Source organism: Pelophylax lessonae (assembly GCF_965119305.1).
Source record: "Pelophylax lessonae genome assembly, chromosome: 9".
In the NCBI taxonomy this organism is placed as follows: domain Eukaryota; kingdom Metazoa; phylum Chordata; class Amphibia; order Anura; family Ranidae; genus Pelophylax; species Pelophylax lessonae.
The window spans coordinates 186,712,310-186,733,772 of NC_138776.1; the positions used below are offsets into that span (position 1 = coordinate 186,712,310).

Here is a 21,463-nt window from a genome sequence, read left to right on the forward strand (position 1 = left end):
ATTGATCAGGTCATGGAGGTGTCCTTTCCTCCTGTCAGCAAGTTTCTACAATTAGATTGACAAATGTGTGCGCTACGTGAGACTGGGTAGGCTTTCATTATTAGTATACCCACCCTCATCTAAAATACCTTCAGTTACTGTGAATACATTGATTACTGGACTAACCATTTCTCTTTAATATCTGTCCGGCAATGGACTTCAACTGCGCGCTGTTTATCTCATATGCAAAATACAGTAAAACCTTGGATTGAGAGTAACTTGGTTTAAGAGCGTTGATAAACAAGCAATGTCTTGATATACAAGTAGCATCATGTCACAACGGAGTATAAATGAGAAGAGAGGCGCCTCTAAGTGTAGCAATATGGTTACATTTAATGAAGTTACAACAACTCACATGGATGAAAACAGGCACATTTAAGTATGCAGGCACCCGGGGTAAAGCTGTCCACGTAGATCGTCCTCCGCACTGCCATCAACATCATCCCTTCCACGCTAGGCTCCACGAGTGCTTCAAGCCTCGATTTCAGATCGCTCTACTGCAGGGTAGTCTTCCCAGTCACGACTGCAGACTGACAGCAGTGAGAGCCAGCTTTACCCCGGATACCTGCATACTTAGATGTGCCTGTTTTAATCATCAACCATATGAGTCGCTAAATGTTGTACCTTCATTAAATGTAACCATATTGCTACACTTAGAGGCGCCGCTCTTCTCTTTAATACTCTATAGCTGCTGCTGGATTTTGCTTCTAATCCCCTTGTCGAGGCGCCATTTGTGGATGGACATTTTATGATTACACAACCTATCACATTGCTATAATCTTTTTAGATGGACTATAAACTGATGGTGGTGGAATGAATTATCTGAGTTTCCATTATTTCTTATGGGGAAATTCGCTTTGACAAAAGAGTGCTTTGGATTACAAGCATGTTTCCAGAACAAATTATTATTTTTATTATTATTATATAGGATTTATATAGCGCCAACAGTTTACGCAGAGCTTTACAACTTGAGGGTAGACAGTACAAATACAATACACTTTAATACAGTAGGAATCAGAGGACCCTGCTCGTTAGAGCTTACAATCTAAGAGGGACGGTCAAGAGATACAAGAGGTAATAACTGTGGGCTGATGGAGAAAATAAAAGTACAGTTGTTAGGTGGATGCCAGAGAGGTTTCTCTGAAGAGATGTGTTTTCAGGGATCGTCTGCAAGTAGACAAAGTAGGAGATAGTCGGACAGATGGGGGTAGAGCATTCCAGAGGATGGGAGAAGCTCGGGAGAAGTCCTGGAGGCGAGTATGGGAAGTGGTTACAAGGGAGCTAGATAGCCGGAGGTCCTGGGAGGAATGAAGAGAACGAGTTGATCTGTATTTTGAGACCAGATTAGTGATGTAACTGGGCGCCAAGTTATGGATGGCTTTGTAAGTTATGGTTAGTAACTTGATTTGAATTTGTTGATTGAGTGGCAGCCAATGGAGGGATTGGCAAAGAGGGGTAGCAGACACAGAGCGCCGCGGTTTGCAAGCTGGATGAGCGTGGCAGCAGCGTTTATGATGGATTGAAGGGAGGATAGTCTTTTTAAAGGTAAGCCAATGAGAATGGAGTTGCAGTAATCGAGACGAGAGATGACCAGGGAGTGGATTAGAAGCTTTGTGGCATCATTGGTTACAATGGTCGCAATCCAAGGTTTTACTGTATATGTTCTAGATTTTTTTTTATATATTTGGAATAATAATACTTGTGTCTTTAGGAACCTCTGGTCTTTTGGTTGGGGTAATTATTCTATATGTTCCACCCTTTGATAATAAATTGCCCTTCGTTTTGCTGCGAAAAGGTTAGTTATTAGTTATTCAAAAAAAAAAAGACACTTAATTGATTAGTGAAATATGAAGATGACTTGAAATGAATGTAATAGTAATATCCGCACCCTGTGATTGTCTGCACGTCATTAGTTCCTCTAACAAATGCCTCTGTTCTCCACCAGAAAGTGATAGGTATATCATTACATTAATAACATGCAGGTCATATTTTTCCTTCCAGTAATGCATACTGCTAATTATGTGCAATGGGGTTTATTCCACATCCCGGTAACACTATCCCTTAGGCTCTAATTGCTAAGAGTTTTGAAGGACATTTTTGTTTGTAAAACAATGTAATTAAAGGAAACGCACACCCAGAAAATGTGTTCTATCTGCCACCAACAGACAGGAGGAAACAGTAAAAACAAAATTGGATGTTTTATATTGTGCAACTGTTCCAAGACAGTCTATACTTTGGAGAGGAGACACAAACATGTTCAGGGTAGGACTGGGCCAGGGGGTAGGGAGGCAATTGCCCTCTGGGCCACTCTGATGCCCTGGTTAAAGGCTGCACCGCTTCTGCCACAGACATGCCTAAAAGATTACTGGTGATGAGAAGTAAAAAGTCCCCACTTTTGACCTACTGAGTGCAGGATTGTTAGGTACCTGTGAGGTAAAGTCCGAAGTGGAGCTTGAGTGCTGAGGATTTAGACGAAAACGTAGTCAGGGATCAGGCCAGCAACAGATCGGGCAAAGCGGTATCCAAACGAAATCCAAAGAATGGTCAGGCAGGCAGAAGTCATACACAAGCTGGCGGTGAAGTACAGATTCGGCAGGCTGAAGAGGGGTCACAAATACAGGCAAAAGTTCATACACAAGTCTATCAAAGAGCAAGCAGCACACCCAGGAAGATATTCCAAAACAAACAGGCACTCAGTAACAGGAAGTGCTGCTATTTAAAGGCTGGGTAAATTGTACATTGTTCACAGCTGGTTAAATTGTACATTGTTCACAGCTGGTTAAATTGTACATTGTTCGCAGCTGACAGCAGGTGGGACTAGTGAGTCCAAGGCAAGCATCAGGCTGGAAAAATCACTGCCAAAATTCCAGAGCTTCTCTGTGGCACAACAGGCAAGGCTGCAAGCTATGAAACAAGGAACCTTCCGGTTCAAGGACACCCAGGTACATGATAAGGATGAAGACAAGGACAGAGCGCAGGCCTCTCCCCCCAGCATGGATGGTGTAAACGGCAGAGGCCAGTTCCATACCCCACTGGAGACTCTCCTCCTCCAGGCAGTCCCAGCTCTCCCCAACTACCCCTGCTGCCCAAGTCAGGAACCCCGGCTTCAGCCGGTGGGTAGAGAGTACCTGGAGCGGAGCTTCAGTCTGGAATGAAGGTCAGGAGGAGGGCTGGAAGAGGGAGAGTGGGGGGGGGGGGCTAAATCACTGCACCATGGACCTCTGGTTTGTACTTGCCCCCTGGGCTGAAAGTTGCCAGTCAGCCCCTGGACATGTTGTATATGGAGTTTAATCTCACCTTTATAACATACTTACCCTAATTTACCAAAAGAGTAGAGCATGTTCCCTTTCTAAAAAAAAAACTACATTTTTGTAAAAAAAAAAAAAAAAATGATTGGACGATTGCAATCAGCACCACTTCACCTCATTCACTAAGTTAAAAGTAAATTCTCATTGCAATGGGAAAATTCACTTTATTTGTGAGTTTAGTAAAATATTCAAAACTGTACAGATTCCCAATCCCATGTCTGTACAAAAATCCTGGTATAAATTGTCTTTGCACACGATTAGGTATTCTTTGCAAAGTGAATTTTAACTTTGTTTCACCTCATTCACGAAGAGTGAAAACTCGCTTTGAGCTTCTCCTTTAGTAAATAAGCCCACCATCTCTATATCCTATGACTTGTCACTCTTATATCGAATCACTTATTTTTCTTCCTTTTTGGAATTATTCATTTTGTTCTCTCTCATCTCTCAACATCCCAACATGTATTTGCCTCTATGTTTACAAAGCAAGAAACTTGATGAAATGCTTCTGTAAGTGAAGTTTACAGCAACTTCACTGCAACTTGTGCAGGGAATTCTAAGGAATCCTCTAGAGCAGGGGTCTTCAAACTATGGCCCTTTAGTTGTTCAGGATCTACAATTCCCATCTTGCCTAGTCATGTCTGTGAATATAGAAAAACAAGAGAAGTGCGCACCGACCTAGTGCAATATCATAAGACATTTATTGGATAATTAAAAGGAATGCCATACATTATACTCACAAATGTATGCTAAAAATATGCAACCATGAAGAGGGTTCTCCCTTGAAACGCGTCAGCCCCATCAGTACAGATGCCTCCCAGTCCTCCTGAATTACTGAAAAGCATCCTTGTCTTGGAGGACAAGAAAGGAGAGAGCGGCGCCAGCTTAGTATAGTACAAGTTTATTTAACACTGTTAAAATTGGTGACTCACTGTCCGAGGTTGGGTGAGACCGGTACACAAAGACTGTTAGGGTCATCCATCTTCCTCTTCCAGGATAGTGGTCATAGGAGAAGGTGGTGAGGTTCCAGAGGTATAGCCGAGCCACTGTGGGGCTGCTAGTTGTCACTGGCCGCGGCGGAGCATGCACAACAGGGCTCCGGCTGCCGACTTCTGATCCCTGATGACATCACTTCCTGGCAGGAGAAAAATAGGGGTTGCACGCGTTCAGAGCATCCGTGCTCCTTCGTCAGGCGACGATCTCTCCTTTCTTGCATCTCTCAGGGCTTCTCCACGCTTCAGCCGGCTGCCTCGGACTATAGCTTCCCTACAGTACCAAACTTTGTTCCCCCCCCCCCCCCACGCAGCCCCATAACCCCCCCCCTCCCATCCACCCACATTCCTTGTACCATCTTGGGATATTAGAAGAGCGCCATGACACCCCCCCACTTTCTTGTCTTGGAGGACTCCTGATTGCAAAAGGAGTTTTTTATATGCATATTGTCAGCATATGAGTATAATGTATGGCATTCCTTTTAATTTTCCAATAAATGTCTTGTGATATTGCACTAGGTCGGTGCGCCTTTCTCTTGTTTTTCTATGTTTCCCGTCTATGCGGATACCCATCGTCCTGAAAGGCCTAGATGCCAGCAACACAGCCTTCCCTATAATGCAGCACCTGAGCGCAGGGGATTTGTTTTTCATGTCTGTGAATGTCAGAATTTTACAAATGCCTCATGGGATGTGTAGTTTATTAAAAATAAAAGAGTTTATTAAAATTAAAAAAGGTAGCACACATTGTACTCACATAGTGCTACTTTGTCTCTGAGGAAGAGGGTCCTCCCTCAAAACGCGTCAACCAGACCATTTCGGTTACCATCACATTATCCAGCAGTATCCTGGAGGCGATTGGTCTTTAATTTCTACATGCATGTATACATCCTACATTTGTGAGTACAATGTGTGCTACCTTTTTGGATTTTAATAATCTTTTATTGGTAATGCACAAAGTTGGTGCGCCCTTCTCTTGTTGTTATTTTTCAGGATGTTTGGATACCCTTGGTCCTGAGAGGCCAGCAAGACCACAAGTTTGTGTGCAAAAGGCCATTCAGATTATTCACCTTCCCGCACATCACTTGAGCGCAGGAGAGACACTGTTTTGGTAACCTCATAGTAACCTGTGTTCGTTAAATCTGAGTTATTGAACAAGTATGCATATCAGAAAAGTCAGACAAAAATCAGAGGCCTATATCCACATACTTGTTCTAGGTCAGTGACTTAAAGTGCTGTGGGCAGAACAGTGGCTATGTGGCTTGCACTTCCACCTAGTAGTGCTACAGTTTGTTCAAATCCCAACCATGGCACAACCTGTCTGGATTTTGTTTCTTCATCCTGTGTCTGTGTGGTTTTCCTCTGGGTACTTTGGTTTCCTCCCACCTCTAAAGACATGCAAGACACGCTGGTAGGCTAATTGACTCCCATCTAAATTGGCCTTGGTGTATGAGGACTTATGATAATGTACTATATATACACTATATTACCAAAAGTATTGGGACGCCTGCCTTTACACTCACTTGAACTTTTATGCCATCCCAGTCTTAGTCAATATTGAGTTGGCCCACCCTTTGCAGCTATACCAGCTTCAACTCTTCTGGGAAGGCTGTCCACAAGGTTTAAGAGTGTGTCTATGGGAATGTTTGACCATTCTTCCGGAAGCGCAGCATTTGTGAAGTGGATAAGCGAATTTGGGGTGGAGGAACTTGACTGGCCTGCACAGAGTCCTGACCTCAACCCAGTAGAACACCTTTGGAATTAATTAGAATTCTTCCAGGAGTGTATTTATGAGATGGATGAGCGAGTTTGGGGTGGAGGAACTTGTCTGGCCTGCACAAAGTCCTGACCTCTACCCAATAGAATACCTTTGGGATGAATATGAGCGGAGACTGTGATCCAGGCCTTCTCTCCAACATCAGTGCCTGGCCTCACAAATGAGCTTCTGGAAGAATGGTCAAACATTCCCATAGACACACTCCTAAACCTTGTGGACAGCCTTCCCAGATAAGTTGAAGCTGTTAAAGCTGCAAAGGGTGGGCCAACTCAATATTAAACCCTACGGACTAAGACTGGGATGCCATTAAAGTTTATGCATGTGTAAAGGCAGGTGTCCCAATACTTTTGACATTATAGGGTACATCAACCTAGGGTATATCTTATGTTGATATAATTAATCCATACATATAGTCCCACATAGCCAAATTATGAAAAAGGAGTGCATTCTAAAATTCAATATAGAATAAAGTTCATGGTGTAAAGGCAGGTGTCTCAATACTTATGGTAATATAGTGTATGTAAATAGACGCTTCTATATAAGTACCTGTAATAAATAAATAAGCAAAATGCCAGCACAAAAGCCAACTAGCATTTGCAGAATGAGAAGTCAGCTTTGGCAGGCTCCCTACTTCTCTCAGGAAATATTTCCATTAACTAAAGCATGTACTGATGCTACAAACGCTGAAGTGGAGCCAGTAGGCTACTTCAACTGTCCGCACAGAGCTAAAATAGCTTGAGTCATTAAGATGGTTTTCCAGTTTAGCACAATCTGCAGCTAGTAATTTGTCTATTCTTCGCAATAGTACTACACACTTGCCTTTTTTGGCAATTTTTTTTAAATTCCTGAATATGCACTTTAACTACGTTGTATTCCAAATGTGCCAATCTTACACATATACTCTAAAGATAAAAATTCCATTAGATAGAACAAGAAATTCTGAGTCTTAGCAACTCAGAATTCAGTTGTTTGGAAACCTGCCTTATATCTTGTGCTCATCAAACAGAGAATATATGAGAATGTTAGCTTGTGTTTCTTTGTTTCCCTGCATTTTTCTTATTGCTTTCGGCAGGTATATCGTAATGCGTTGAAATGTCCTGCCATTTTTTATCAAAAGCTCCTACTGCGTAACACACATCAACAGATCAAAAAAGTTAAACCTAAACTTTTTTAGGCCAAACCTGTGCACTTGTTAACATACAATAAAATGTTTGGGCCTTAGGGCTCTTTCACACGGGCGTTCCGTATGTCCGTTTTTCATCCCATCCGTTTGCGGATGAAAAACGGACATAATGCATCTCTATGTAAATACGGATGTCATCGGATGATCATCCTCTGACATCCGTTTTTTGTCAGTTCAGTTCAGTTCAGTTCAGTTTTTTTGAACGGAGGAGAACCCTATTTTTTCTTCCTTTTAAAAAACGGAACTGAAGCAAAAACGGATGTCAGTGGTGTCATCCGCAGACATCCGTATTTACATAGACATGCATTATGTCAGTTTTTCATCCGCAAACGGATGGGATGAAAAACGGACATACGGACCGGATGACACAAGTGTCATCCGTGTCCGTTACAAAAAAAAAAAAAAAGGACCTGATCGGGCAAAAAAAAAGGAACGCCCGTGTGAAAGAGCCCTTAGGCCCTTTTCACACTCGTGCTAACTAAAAATCACGCAATTTTACCACAATTTTTTTGGCCGCAATTTTGACTGGGCTTGAAGCAATGCCTATGTCCATGGACCTCAAAACGCATTAAAATCAGTCAAAAGAAGCCAAAGAGACCCAACTTGAATACACTGAAATTTGGGCTTGCAGGTACCATTTCCTCACAATATCAGATTACATCCAATACCTTCCAAATAAGAAGCGAAAATAGAGCAGAGGGGGGCTTTCCTTCCACCTGCCCCCCATCCTCCCTTTTATATATTAGACCTCCCCCATCAGCTTTAAATCAGACAATCACCACTTAATCCCACATAACACATACATGAGTTCACTGTCTCACTGTCAGAGCAGTAAGGATGTGGAATTCTCTTCCACAAGCAGTGGTATCAGCAGGGAGCATTGATAGTTTCAAAAAACTATTAGATGGGCACCTTAAAGACCACAACATACAGGGGTATACAATTTACGGTTAACAGAAAACACACACACACACATCATAGGTTGAACTGGATGGACTGATGTCTTTTTTCAACCTCACAAACTATGTAACTATGAGAACAGATTTAAACCCTAAGTCCTGGTTCACACTACCGCGACTTGTCAGGCGACTGGTCAGCCTGACAAGTCGCGGTCCATTCTGTGCTACAAGAACCGTTCTAATAGGAGCGACTCAAGTCACTCCGACTTCGAAAATAGTTCCTGTACTACTTTGGGGCGAAATCGGAGCGACTTGCATTGACTTCCATTATGTGAAGTCCATGCAAGTCGCGCCGAAGTCGCGGTGCACGCGACTTCACAGGTCGCCCCCGAAGACGGATCGCCATAGTGTGAACCGGCACTTAGACCCACTAGCCAGATTATATAAAGTTCCAATAACCAACCAACACAGGGTCCAATCGACAATGAGAATAACATGACCACAAAGCACAACAGCGAAGACAAACCTATACCCGAACCACTCCTTCTTACCCATAGATTTCAAAACATTATTAGAGCTGTCCTAAAACCCTATAGAATCCTGCTTAATATCATAGGCTGCACTATCAGTGAGTAAAATAGCACTCACTTACTGAGTTCCCACAAACCCGACAGAGAGGGCCTGCGGGCGAGGGGCGGGGTCCAGTAATTGGGTCTGGGACGTTATTCTGGCAGACACAGTTTGGTCCCAGATGGTGTCATCCGGGAGCTAAGTACTCAGGCACAAGAGCCCCTTACTACCATACTATCCAATGATGATCACTTTAGCCCCCATGCCCGTGGCCCCGGATGCTTTCCACCAAGCTACCACAGAAGAGATACCCTCTTGATCGGTTCGTCTCGTATGCAAGTTGATATAATGTTAACACTGTTATATTAGCCTTAATTCATGTATACTCGTGTCCCTTATGTTTTTACAATGTACTTTTACTTTTGATTCACATTGTTAACTGCACCCATATTTAAATTGTTATCTGATATCGTTTCTCCCTTGTACCTGTACAAAACCGAATAACAAAAAAAATCAGCCAAAAGTATTGCAGGGACTACTTTGAAGTCGTTGTGACTTGAAGTCGTACAGATATGAATAGTACTTATTGGAAATCATAGAGTACGACTTGTCATGCGACTTTTCAGTCCCAAATCGCAGGACAAGTTCCACAAGTGTGAAAGGGGCCTTAGTGTAGCCTGAAAGAGGAAATAGGTGAGAATTATGCAACAGATCCTCCATGTTTCTCATGGCCTTATAGCGCCTAGCATGGTGGAAATTTCAACATTCATGTGGAAGGTGTTTACAGATATTTGCTTCCTTTTTTTTCTTGTAGGAAAATATTTTTCATAGCTTGAAAAAAAGACAAAAGTCCATCTAGTTCAACCAATTAAAAAAAAAAATAAATTCCTTTTTTAATTAGGTTAAATCACAACAACGTATAGGTAAAAGTACCATAAGAATAAGGCCTCATGCACACGGGGCGTTAGAAAAAACGTGCTGCAAAGCTAGTTCTGACGCCGGAAAAAGCAGCTGTTAAACATGCTTTCAGTAGCTTTTTCCATTGGCGTTATTGCACGTTTTGCCACGTCGCTTTTAGCAGCGTTTTTCTGCCTCCATTCAAAATCAATGTTTCCCTATGGGAGCCTATTGATTTGAATGGAAGGCACACCGCAAGTCGGATCAGGATGATCCGACTTGCCGCGCGATTTGCGCTGTGAGAATCTTGAGGGGGAACTCCACACCAAAATGGGAAAAAAAGGCGTGGGGGTCCCCGGAGGTTCCAAACCAGGCCCTTCGGGTCTGGTATGGAATTTGAGGGTAGCCCACACCGAAAAAACGGCGTGGGGTCCCCCCCAAAGTCCATACCAGACCCTTATCCGAGCATGCAACCCGGCAGGCCAGGAAAGGGGAGGGGATGAGCCACATGCCCTCAACATGGGGAGGTGTTGGTGCTTTGGGGCACGGGGGGCTCTGCACTCCCCCACCCCAAAGCACCTTGCCCCCTTGGAGGCTGGTTCCACAATGTTTTTGTTTTGACAATTGAATACATTTTGGATAACATTCATGTATAATACAAGTGTTTTCTTTTTAAGTCTTTTTTTAATATGTTTTTTGGGTACCATGCGAAATTAGTAAATTCATTTTTGTGCATTTTGATAAGAATGTTGACGAATCTGCCCATTTAAATTGGTCACCCTGCTGTTACCTTGTTGTTGTTTTTGTCTTTTTAAACAAAATATGTCATTTTATAAAAGGCAAGGACAACAAATGCATAGTTCCATTTCAGCATCATACATTTTCCACATCTGGCTCCCAGCGGGAGGCAGCTTTGTATCCTCAGCTGTCAGGATGTGTAACAATATAAATTCTCTTCTCCACATAGTCATGTACCATATATTTACTTAAAGGGAAACTCTAATTTAGGGTTAATATATAGAAAAAAATGTGCCATAGCCAATTTCCCTTGTTGCTTATCCCCACCTTCATTTTCAACCTTCAGCTGCAGAAATGAAGCAAGAATTCTCATTGGTTGCTATAGGCAACAATAACATTTCCCTTTAGCACTCTTTTCGTTAGTCCAATAGTGTATTTTCTGTGAATGTGATAACAAATTAATGTTACTTTTGTAACCTTTTTTTTAAGCTAAGTTTTGTTTTTGTTTTAAACTTTAATGCTAATTAAAAAAAAATATTACATTTCTTTATGTTAGGCCCCGTTCACACTGGGGCGACGCTACTTTGCCGGGCGACCTCACAGGTCGCGGCACGCTGCTCTCCCCGCGACCTCGGAGCGGCCGGCATGGACTTCATAACATTGAAGTCTATGCAGGTCGCTCCGGGTCGCCCCAAAGAAGCTCCGGACCCTTTTTCTAAGTCGGAGCGACTTGTGTCGCTCCTATTAGAACGGGTTTGCAGCTTCTCTATGGAAGGCGACCTACGGCGACCTGTCAGGCGACCAGGTCGCCTGACAGGTCGCCCCAGTGTGAACGGGGGCTTATTTGACATATAGAAACACAACATTCTATTTTAAATAGCATTGACGTTATAAATTTGCCATTTTGTTACCATGTTTCTGCAACTAAATATAACAATTTTTGAGTAATTGAATTTATTTTAGGGATGCACTGATACTAGTTTTTTCCAGAGTGAGTATGAGTATTGATACTTTTCCTGAAGTACTCGCTGATACCAATTACCAATACCAATTTTATTTGTGCGGTGCAATTCAAGCCAATGCAAAATGAATGGGCTCAAATCACACTGCAAAGAACGGCATTTGATTTGTAAAGAAATATGGTGCGATTCCTGTCTGAATCACATGCGGGTTCCCGTGTGAACCCAGGCTGAAGTCACTATGATAAAGAGCGGTGCGGAAAACCGCATGTGATTTGGACGGAAATCGCACCGCATTCCTATTCAAATCACATTCGACTGTTTGAGCCAAATTGCACCGCACAAAAAAGGTATTGGCTTTAGGTTTCGGAGTGCAATTATGTGGAGGTACCCCTTCTTCCACTGGCCACCAATGATATGTGGCTCCTCTTCTCCCAAAGACTACCAATGGTGTGGAGGCACTTCATCTTTTGTTCCCAAGTAATGGTATGAGAGCACTTCTTCTCCCAATTGATCACCAATGAACAAAAAGGGACACTTTATCTCCCTTTGACCACAAATGGCATGAAGGTCCTCTTCTCCCATTTACTACAAAGACTGTAGTCTACTGAGACTTTGTAGGAGTGCTCTTATTATTAGCAGCTGCCATAATACCAATTTTTGTTTTTTACTTTAACATTGATGTTTTTCACTTTGACTTCTTCTCCCACTGTCCACCAATAATATGGGGCACCTCTTCTACCAAAGACCACCAATGGTATGGAGGCACCTCCTCTTTTCCGAAGACCACCACTGATACAGCTGCACTCTTTCTCTCTTTGACCAGCAATGGCATTGGAGCACCTCACCACTTATGGTATGGTAGCATATCCTCTACTGAGACTTAAAGGAGTTCTCTTATTATTAGCAGCTGCTGTAAGAACATTCTCCTTAGGGTCCTTTCACACTATCAGCTCCGCTTTTTTTCCGTTCAGTCACTTTTTTTTTTTTTTTAAACGGACACGGATGTCACTTTTGTAGAGTCCGTTCTGTATGTCCGTTTTTCATCCATCCATTTGCGGATGTAAAATGGACATAATGTATGTCTATGGGCTAGCGGACGTTAGCAGATGACATTCGCTGACATCCGTTTTTGCATCCGTTCCATTTTTAAAACTGCAGAAAGATAGGGTTTTCTTGCGTTGCAAAAAATGGAACTTAACGGAACGGATGCAAAATTCATGTCAGCGGATGGTCACTCGCTAACGTCCACTAGCCCATAGACATACATTATGTCCGTTTTTCATCCCCAAATGGATGGATGAAAAAAACAGACATACGGAATGCCCGTGTGAAAGGACCCTTACTTTTGTTTTTGACTTTGACATTGATGTTTTTGACTTTGACCTCTTCTCCCACTGATCACTAATAATATAGGGGCACAACTTCTTTCCACTGACCACCAACAATATGGGAACACATCTTCTACTATTGACCGCCAATAATATAAAAGCATCTTTTCTTCCACTAGCCACCAATAGTATGGGGTAAACACTTCTACCATTGACCATCAATGGTATGCAGGGACCTCGTTTTCAACTGACTTCCAATGATATGAGCTCACCTCTTCTCTAGTTGGCCACCATTAGTAGGATGGAACCTCTAGGAGGCATATTAACTAAATAAAAAATGTAAAATATACAATAACCTCTTCTTTGAGTAGGTTTTCACTCATAAATAAAGAAAACATTGACTGACTTTCATCCTCTCACTGGTGTAGGACAAAATAAAGATACATCCAGGTACTTTCAGATTCATTCAGCATGTTCTCTGTGCTGGCAGCCTATTCCCTAAATAAAGCAGTAAATTCATGTTTGAGTACGTTTCACTCATTAATACAAAACAGTGACTGGCTTTTATCACTGGTGTAAGCCAATTTAAAGATACATTTAGCTACTTATAACAACTGCATTTAGAAATACTTGTTTCACTTCTGGTGAAGGTGTCCTTTTTTGAATCTCCCTCCTCCTCCATAGTGTATACCCCATGACTAGATACAGTGCCATCTTAAGAGCCTTATAGGCCCCTGGGCAATGCAGTGCCCTGGGGCCCCCTGCCTACACAATCACCCACGAGAATATACTACAAGAGAGTACAACTACCTGGAGTATATACCTTACTATATACATATTACAGGGACCAATATATACTACAAGAGAGTACAACTACCTGGAGTATATACCTTACTATATACATATTACAGGGACCAATATATACTACAAGAGAGTACAACTACCTGGAGTATATACCTTACTATATACATATTACAGGGTCCAATATATACTACAAGAGAGTACAACTACCTGGAGTATATACCTTACTATATACATATTACAGGGACAAATATATACTACAAGAGAGTACAACTACCTGGAGTATATACCTTACTATATACATATTACAGGGAGCACTATATACTACAAGAGTCTCTTGTAGTATATAGTGTTCTCTGTAATATGTATATAGTAAGGGCCCTTTCACACGGGTGCTCCGTATATCCGCAAATCATCCTATTTTTTTGCGGATGATTTACGGACATAATGTAAGTCTATGGCATTGCGGATGTCAGCGGAATACCATCCGCTGACATCCGATTTTCTTCCTTTCAGTTCTGTTCCGTTTTTTGGAACGGAACAGAACCCTATTTTTTCATCGGTTCAAAAAACGGAAAGGAAGCAAAATCGGATGTCAGTGGTGTCATCCGCTGACATCCGCAATGCCATAGACTAACATTATGTCCGTATATCATCCGCAAACGGATGGGATGATATGCGGACATACGGAGCGCATGACACAAGTGTCATCCGCTCCGTGAAAAAAAAAAAGTCCCGCAGCGGAGAATAAATCCGGAGCGGCCGTGTGAAAGAAGCCTAAGGTATATACTCCAGCCTAGTTGTACTCTCTTGTAGTATATATTGGTCCCTGTAATATGTATATAGTAAGGTATATACTCCAGGTAGTAGTTGTACTCTCTTGTAGTATATAGTGTTCCCTGTAATATGTATATAGACTATATACACATTACAGGGAACACTATATACTACAAGAGAGCACAACTACTACCTGGAGGATATACCTTACTATATACATATTACAGGGACCAATATATAGTAAGGTATATCCTCCAGGTAGTTGTCTCTTGTGTCGATTGATGGATAGAGAGAGTGTGAAAAAAAATAAAGAAAATCAAGCAGCCTGGCAGCTGGCTGCCTTACCTTTCACAATGGCTGCACAAGTGCACATGAAGGGAGAAGTTGGGTGGAGGCGGAGCCAGTCTTCTAGGCACGTAGAGGAGGACGAGCCGACGAGGAGGATCCTCCTCCGCTGTGCATCATGGGTCTGCTCTGCTAACGTCACTGGTTGCTAGATGTCAATCGACCTGGCCTTAGCAACCAGTGTGCACTGCAGACAGCAGACTGAGACTCGAGCCACCGCAGGACAACAACGGGGGGCGGCGGGGCCCGGCGGACAACTGGGGGGCCCTAGACCACCAGGTAATCTGGATTCTGGCCTCAGGCCTGTTGACAGTAATTGCCACCATGTCCATGTGTGTGGGGCCCCTTGGCAAGTGGGGCCCCCGGGCAACCGCCGGGCGTGCCCAATGGAAAAGACGGCCCTGACTAGATACTTTCAGCACTGCTACAGCTATCTTCACTATGAAGCCCCGCCTGACATCTCCGGGCCTTGTAGAAGATACCACTATGAGAAGCCTTAAAAGTGTCAACATATTTTGTGATGGCAGCTACTGTACCTCCAAGACTAAAGAAGTTCACTGGACCTCTTTTAAAGGAAGCTTTAATCGTAGGAACCAGCAATAATCAGTAAACCATATTTCCCATAATCCTCTGTCAACAACAGGCCATGGGAGATGTGATTTTCCAACAATTTAGAGGTCTCGCAGAGCTGTTATCCTGTCCTAAAAACACCTGCACTCTTATATTTCAGTCACCGGATTAAGGGTTTAAGAAATAATTAACCTAGGTCACAAAGGGCGTCCTAGAATATGTCCATTTCTAGAACACAATTACATCTGTTGTGTTACTATGTAGCTTGTTGTCTTTCAATTCCCATGGGGATGCGGTATTTCTGCTGCTTTTAGGTTATGACATAACTTTTTAAAAGCAAATTGAAGGTTTGTCCTGTCAAATAAAGAGTGAGAGTAACCTCCCTACTGAAAAATGATTTGTAACACCAGTCATATTTCTGGCATGATCCCCGGGGTAATTAGGGTGTGTAACAGTTACCTCCAAGCTGTAGCATTTGGCTAAATAAAAGCTACTGCAAAATGTTATTGCTAAATTTATCATTCATTCATATACCAATATGACACAAAAAGTATAACTAGATAATTATCAGTTCTGGCAGATTCTACATTGACTTAAGTGGGGTACACACTAGTAGAAAATCTGCCGAAAATTCCCGCCCGCGGTGAAATCGTCAGATTTTCGGCTAGTGTGTACACAACCTTCAGCAGCCGATCCCGACATTTTCAACGGAAAAAACGGAGGGACAAACACCAAAATTTTTATCGTCCGTCCCCAGACACCCAATTTTCGTTTAATGTGTATGCAGTACGTCCGTGAAAAATCGGATACGATAGACCGCGCATGAAGTTGCTGACGACCCGGAAGTCTAGGAACAAATGTCCCCAAAAAAAAGAAATAAATCGGACGAGAAATTTCGTGAACATTTATGCACTCTCTACTAAAAACGGTTGTGAACGCGAGCATGAGAGAGAAAAATCGGAGGATATTTCGTCCGATTTTCGTCGTGTGTACGGGCCTTAAGAGAAGGAAGATCATTTACATAATCCTTGCTTTGGAATTTTAGAGGCACCAACCACAAATGTCTGTAACTGTTTCACTGAGAAGCCAACACTTTATTTTAATATTTTTTTAAATAGCGTGGGAAAGCGTAGAAACCCCATAAAAGATTTTTGTTACTGACCGTGTCCCTGTTGGGACCCCTCCCTGTTTGTCCTGGTCACAATTGTCAAAACAGTGCAAACATGAGCGGAGGAGAAATCTTGCAATGGTGTTCAGGTTACTCAATGGGCTTTCCTTGACTTTGGAGACATTTCATCTTACTTCCTTTTGTGTCTATGGGATCTCTCAAATGAGAACCAGACAAAAATAAATAATAATTACAGGGATTTTAACCCTTCCTTACTTTATTCCAAACTAAAAATGAAAAAAAAAGTTTTGGTCTTAAGCAGGGGTCTACAAACTTTCTAAAAAAAAAAAGGCCAGTTTACTATCCTTCAGACTTTAGGGGGGCTGGACTAGGGCCAGTTGAAGTGGAAGATGTTCTGGCATCCAAAAGGAGTAAGCAATACCCTATGTTTGGTGTCAGTTGGAGGACTAGTGCCCCATCATTGGTGTCAGTGAGAAGAATAGTGCCTTTTTGTTGGTGTCATTTGAAGAATAGTGCCTTTTTGTTGGTATCAATGGAAGGAATTGTGCCCTATTGTTGGTGTCAGTGGAAGAAATTGTGTCCCATCGTTGGTGTCAATGGAAGGAATTGTGCCCTATCGTTGGTATCAGTGAGAAGAATAGTGCCTTTTTGTTAGTGTCATTTGAAGAATAGTGCCCCTTTGTTGGTATCAATGGAAGGAATTGTGCCCTATTGTTGGTGTCAGTGGAAGAAATTGTGTCCCATCGTTGGTGTCAATGGAAGGAATTGTGCCCTATCGTTGGTATCAGTGAGAAGAATAGTGCCTTTTTGTTGGTGTCATTAGAAGAATAGTGCCCCTTTGTTGGTATCAATGGAAGGAATTGTGCCCTATTGTTGGTGTCAGTGGAAGAAATTGTGTCCCATCGTTGGTGTTAATGGAAGGAATTGTGCTCTATCGTTGATATCGGTGAGAAGAATAGTGCCTTGTTGTTGGTGTCATTAGAAGAATAGTGCCCCTTTGTTGGTATCAATGGAAGGGATTGTGCCCTATTGTTGGTGTCAGTGGAAGAAATTGTGTCCCATCGTTGGTGTCAATGGAAGGAATTGTGCCCTATCGTTGGTATCAATGAGAAGAATAGTGCCTTTTTGTTAGTGTCATTAGAACAATGGTGCCCCTTTGTTGGTATCAATGGAAGGAATCGTGCCCCATTGTTGGTGTCAATGGAAGGAATGTTGCCTCATCATTGGTGTCAATGGAAGGAATGTTGCCTCATCATTGGTGTCAATGGAAGGAATGTATCCTCATCGTTGGTGTCAATGGAAGGAATTTGCTCCATTGTTGGTGTCAGTGGGAGGAACAGTGCCTTTTTGTTAGTGTCATTAGAAGAATAGTGCCCCTTTGTTGGTATCAATGGAAGGAATTGTGCCCTATTGTTGGTGTCAGTGGAAGAAATCGTGCCCCATCGTTGGTGTCAATGGAAGGAATGTTGCCTCATTATTGGTGTCAGTGGGAGGAACAGTGCCCCATTGTTGGTGTCAATGGAAGGAATTGTGCCCCGTCATTGGTGTCAGTGGATGAAATAGTGCCCCAAGGGCTGGATAAAGGCAAGCAAAGAGCTGCAGTTTGGAGACCACTGGTCTTAAGTATACATAAAAGTAGATAACCATTTACATACCCTAATTAATTATGTAGCTTTTCCCCATTAAACTTTCTTCATTTGTACCAGTGACATGTGTAAACCATTGATGTAAAGTGTGGCATCAATAATACCCTGGCCTCTCCTATGTCACAGTATCCCTAGCTGAATATTCCTATTCTCCATTGATCTCTTCCCACGGGGGATGTAGGTTATTGATATTATGCCAGATCTCATACATATATGCTGACGAGATACAATTGCAGAGAAGTCCGGGCTGGCCATGACCCTGCGGCGGTTTTTACCACTCCTCTCTAGCTTCTCATACTAATAGGAGGGGCTGTCATAAATACAAACCTAGCAGCTGACAATTAATAAGGGGAAGTGTATGTATTGATTGATACTTAATATGTGATGGACAGGGGTCTACGGTTCCATGCGTTATTTCATTGTGGTCACAATCTTCTTTTTTTTTCCCAGATACAGAAAAAAAACGAAGTGCTCTAAAATCTGGAAAAAAATAAAATGATTAAAAGTAATATTTTCCCTTTGATCACATTGTATTTCACTATAGCAGCCTTTTTTTGTTGTGCAAGATGTTTAGAAAAAAGCGGATATGGTCATTCTCATGTAGCAGCCCTGCCAAATACAGGAGAGCCTCTATTACAAAGTTTTTTTTTTTTAAATACTTTTTATTGATTTTTCCAAAAAAGGTTTACAACAGTGTGCAGACGCAGCGTCTACGTCAGTGTAAATAACAGTGCAAATAACAGGTAGGTAACCGTAGTAACTATACAATAAGTGCTTCTAACCTTAGAGGAGGAGATCAGGAAGACATGTTTTTCCCGACTGGAGTGAATTGGATCATGCTTTATTGTTTTTTTTTTTAGCCTTCCTCTAGATCAGGGATCTGCAAACTGTGGCCCTCCAGATGTTGCAGAACTACAAGTACCATGATGCACAGCAAGACTCTGACAGCCACAAGCATGACACTCAGAGGCAGAGGCATGATGGGACTTGTAGTTTTGCAACAGCTGGAGGGCCACAGTTTGCATATCCCTGCTCTATATCAACTGTGGGCATAGGATTGTGTTTGTGTATATGAAGGTTATCCCCCTTTTTTTCTGTTGGTTGAACTACATCCACTTGTATATTTTTTTAACCTAATTATGCAGTTATGTAACTATGTAACTGCATGTAACTAGGAGAAATGCCTGGGTCCATAGGCCTGACCCTTTGAGGTTGTTGCTCCAGAAGTGACTCCAGGGAGGGGAGCAGAAGGATTCCTGCCAGTTAGGAGAATCCTGCAGAGAGAGCTTTGCTATGGTGAGCAGGAGGGCTGAGCACAGTAGGCTATGCAAGAAGCCTGTACTAATCGCTTTGCCAACACATTTTGTCGTGGTTTGAACGATCCCAATCAAATATTGCTGGTCTTAACCTTAAGGGCTCTCAATAGACGTTGCCATCTTCAACTGCACACCATACCAGTCTATGAAAGGGAGTGAAGTTGTATTCCTTCCACTCATGCTTGCTTGAAGGAACTCTTTTTATTCTATCTAGTATCCCTTACACTCCAACCATCGCTTCCTGACAGTTAACCAAATAAGATTTGGAGACAGAGTTGAGGTCCATATATCGAGTGCTACTGATTGGTCAGAGAGTGCTTATGGGGAACTGTTATCTCTAGTCATTTCATGGCGACTTCATCAGGGTTGTGCCTCATGCTGTCTTGATGTTTCACACTGATCCAATAGCTATGGAGAATATTGGACAGTGGGTGGAAACCTAGCAGATGAGAGCACGGATGTCTGTACTGCCCTGGCCAGTTAGAAGGGGACGTGCCCCAAGGCATGTGGGTACCTGTATTTATATCTGAAGAGCACATGGGCTCATGGTCCAGTCTACCTCTAGGGAGAGAGGTCCAGGTAAGGAGGGGGCTGCTGCCCCTCCCCAGCACAGGCTGCCATGCGACCCCAGGTGGTCGACCTGAGGGCCTGAAACATTGAAGATGCAACCCATTGTTCTTATGAGAGCCCCTCTCTCCTCATTGGCTAATTGAGCTTGATTGACAGCAACAGGAGCCAATGGCGCCACTGCTGTGTCTCAGCCAATCAGGAGGGAGAGTCCCGGGTGGCCGAGGCATTTGTGGACATTGCTGGATTGAGAGGGGGCTCAGGTAAGTATGAGGAGGGCTGCTGCACACAAAAGGCTTTTTATCTTAATGCATAAAATGCATTAAGATGAAAAAAAAAAAACTTCTGCCTTTACAACCACTTTATTTTAAATGAATGGTTTGTGTTTTTTTAATGGCAAGATTGTTGGGCTCTGTTCTTTTTTATCCTTGCAGCACAGTGATGGCTGTGTAATGAGCATGGGCACGGTAGTTTGCAGTCTCCACTGGAGTGTGACAGGGTGACAACACCAAAAACCGTTAAGGAATGGGGGCAGAGCTTTTTCAAAGTATAGTAGAAATTGCCTAAACTAGAACTTTCATAGAAGGATCACCAGGTTATATTTTAATGAAAGTTAAAGAAAGATTGAACATAACTTTTGAAATAACACATTATTTTAGTAATTGGATTTACTTATACTTTAAATAAACGTCATATTAAAATGGTGTTGTTCATACACAAACTAAAATTTATATTGTAACAGTATTTCTCTAATCTTACGGGGATGCCGACCGATTTTGATTTGTATAGTGTAGTGCTAAACTGTTTAACCACTGAATGGAACCAAATCAAAGACATGGTCTATGGGGCCCTCTAGTGGCTAAATATGTGTACAACCTTATAACTATAAGATTACTTATACATTTGTAAATAAAATACTGTATATGAATGCTCTAATTTACACATTTCACTGAAAAAAGTAAATTCTTAAGTTAAGGTCATCCAGGCAAATTGTAGAATATATTGAAGTTCGATTTTTAGACAGAGGTACTTGTACGGGGTAATTGAAATACATTTCCAATGATATGGTAGATTGAGAGGTGACAATATATAAGATGGCTTATCTACTAAAAGTGCAAAGCATGTTCACTTCACAAGGGAATTTTCACTTTGCCTAATGAATGTGTTAAAGCTGATGAATCCAGTTTCTTATATTTTCTTGCACACGATAGGGTATACTTTTGAAAGTGGATTTTTCCCACATTCACTAAGCTAAGTAAAAATTCCCCTGCAAAATGATAATTCACTTTGAAAATGAACATGGTTTACTCCTTAAATGAAAGTGCAAAGAGGTTGCCACGGCGCTACCTATAGGTGACAGAGTCAACTAGAACAATATGTACTTCAAAGTGATAAAGTTCAGAATCAGTGCATTATGATAAATAAAATAAGTGCACAAATAAATATTATCCCACTTGGGAAAAATAAATCCAGCTGTGTATAGTGACCAGCGTGCAAAGTGCTCATGTGCAAATAAATGAATCAACAAACGTGAGAAAAAAAGGAGGTGATAATTTATTCCAAAAATTAAATACAGTGCAAGGTATATTAAAACATCAGTGTTTACTGAAGATAAAACCTGGTAA

General features: G+C 42.1%; 1 protein-coding gene across 1 annotated transcript in view; it reads left to right on the forward strand.

Annotated features, from left to right (window-relative positions):
- RET (ret proto-oncogene) overlaps positions 1-21,463 on the forward strand; it is a 173,390-nt gene that overhangs the window by 49,669 nt on the left and 102,258 nt on the right. The window lies entirely within an intron of this gene.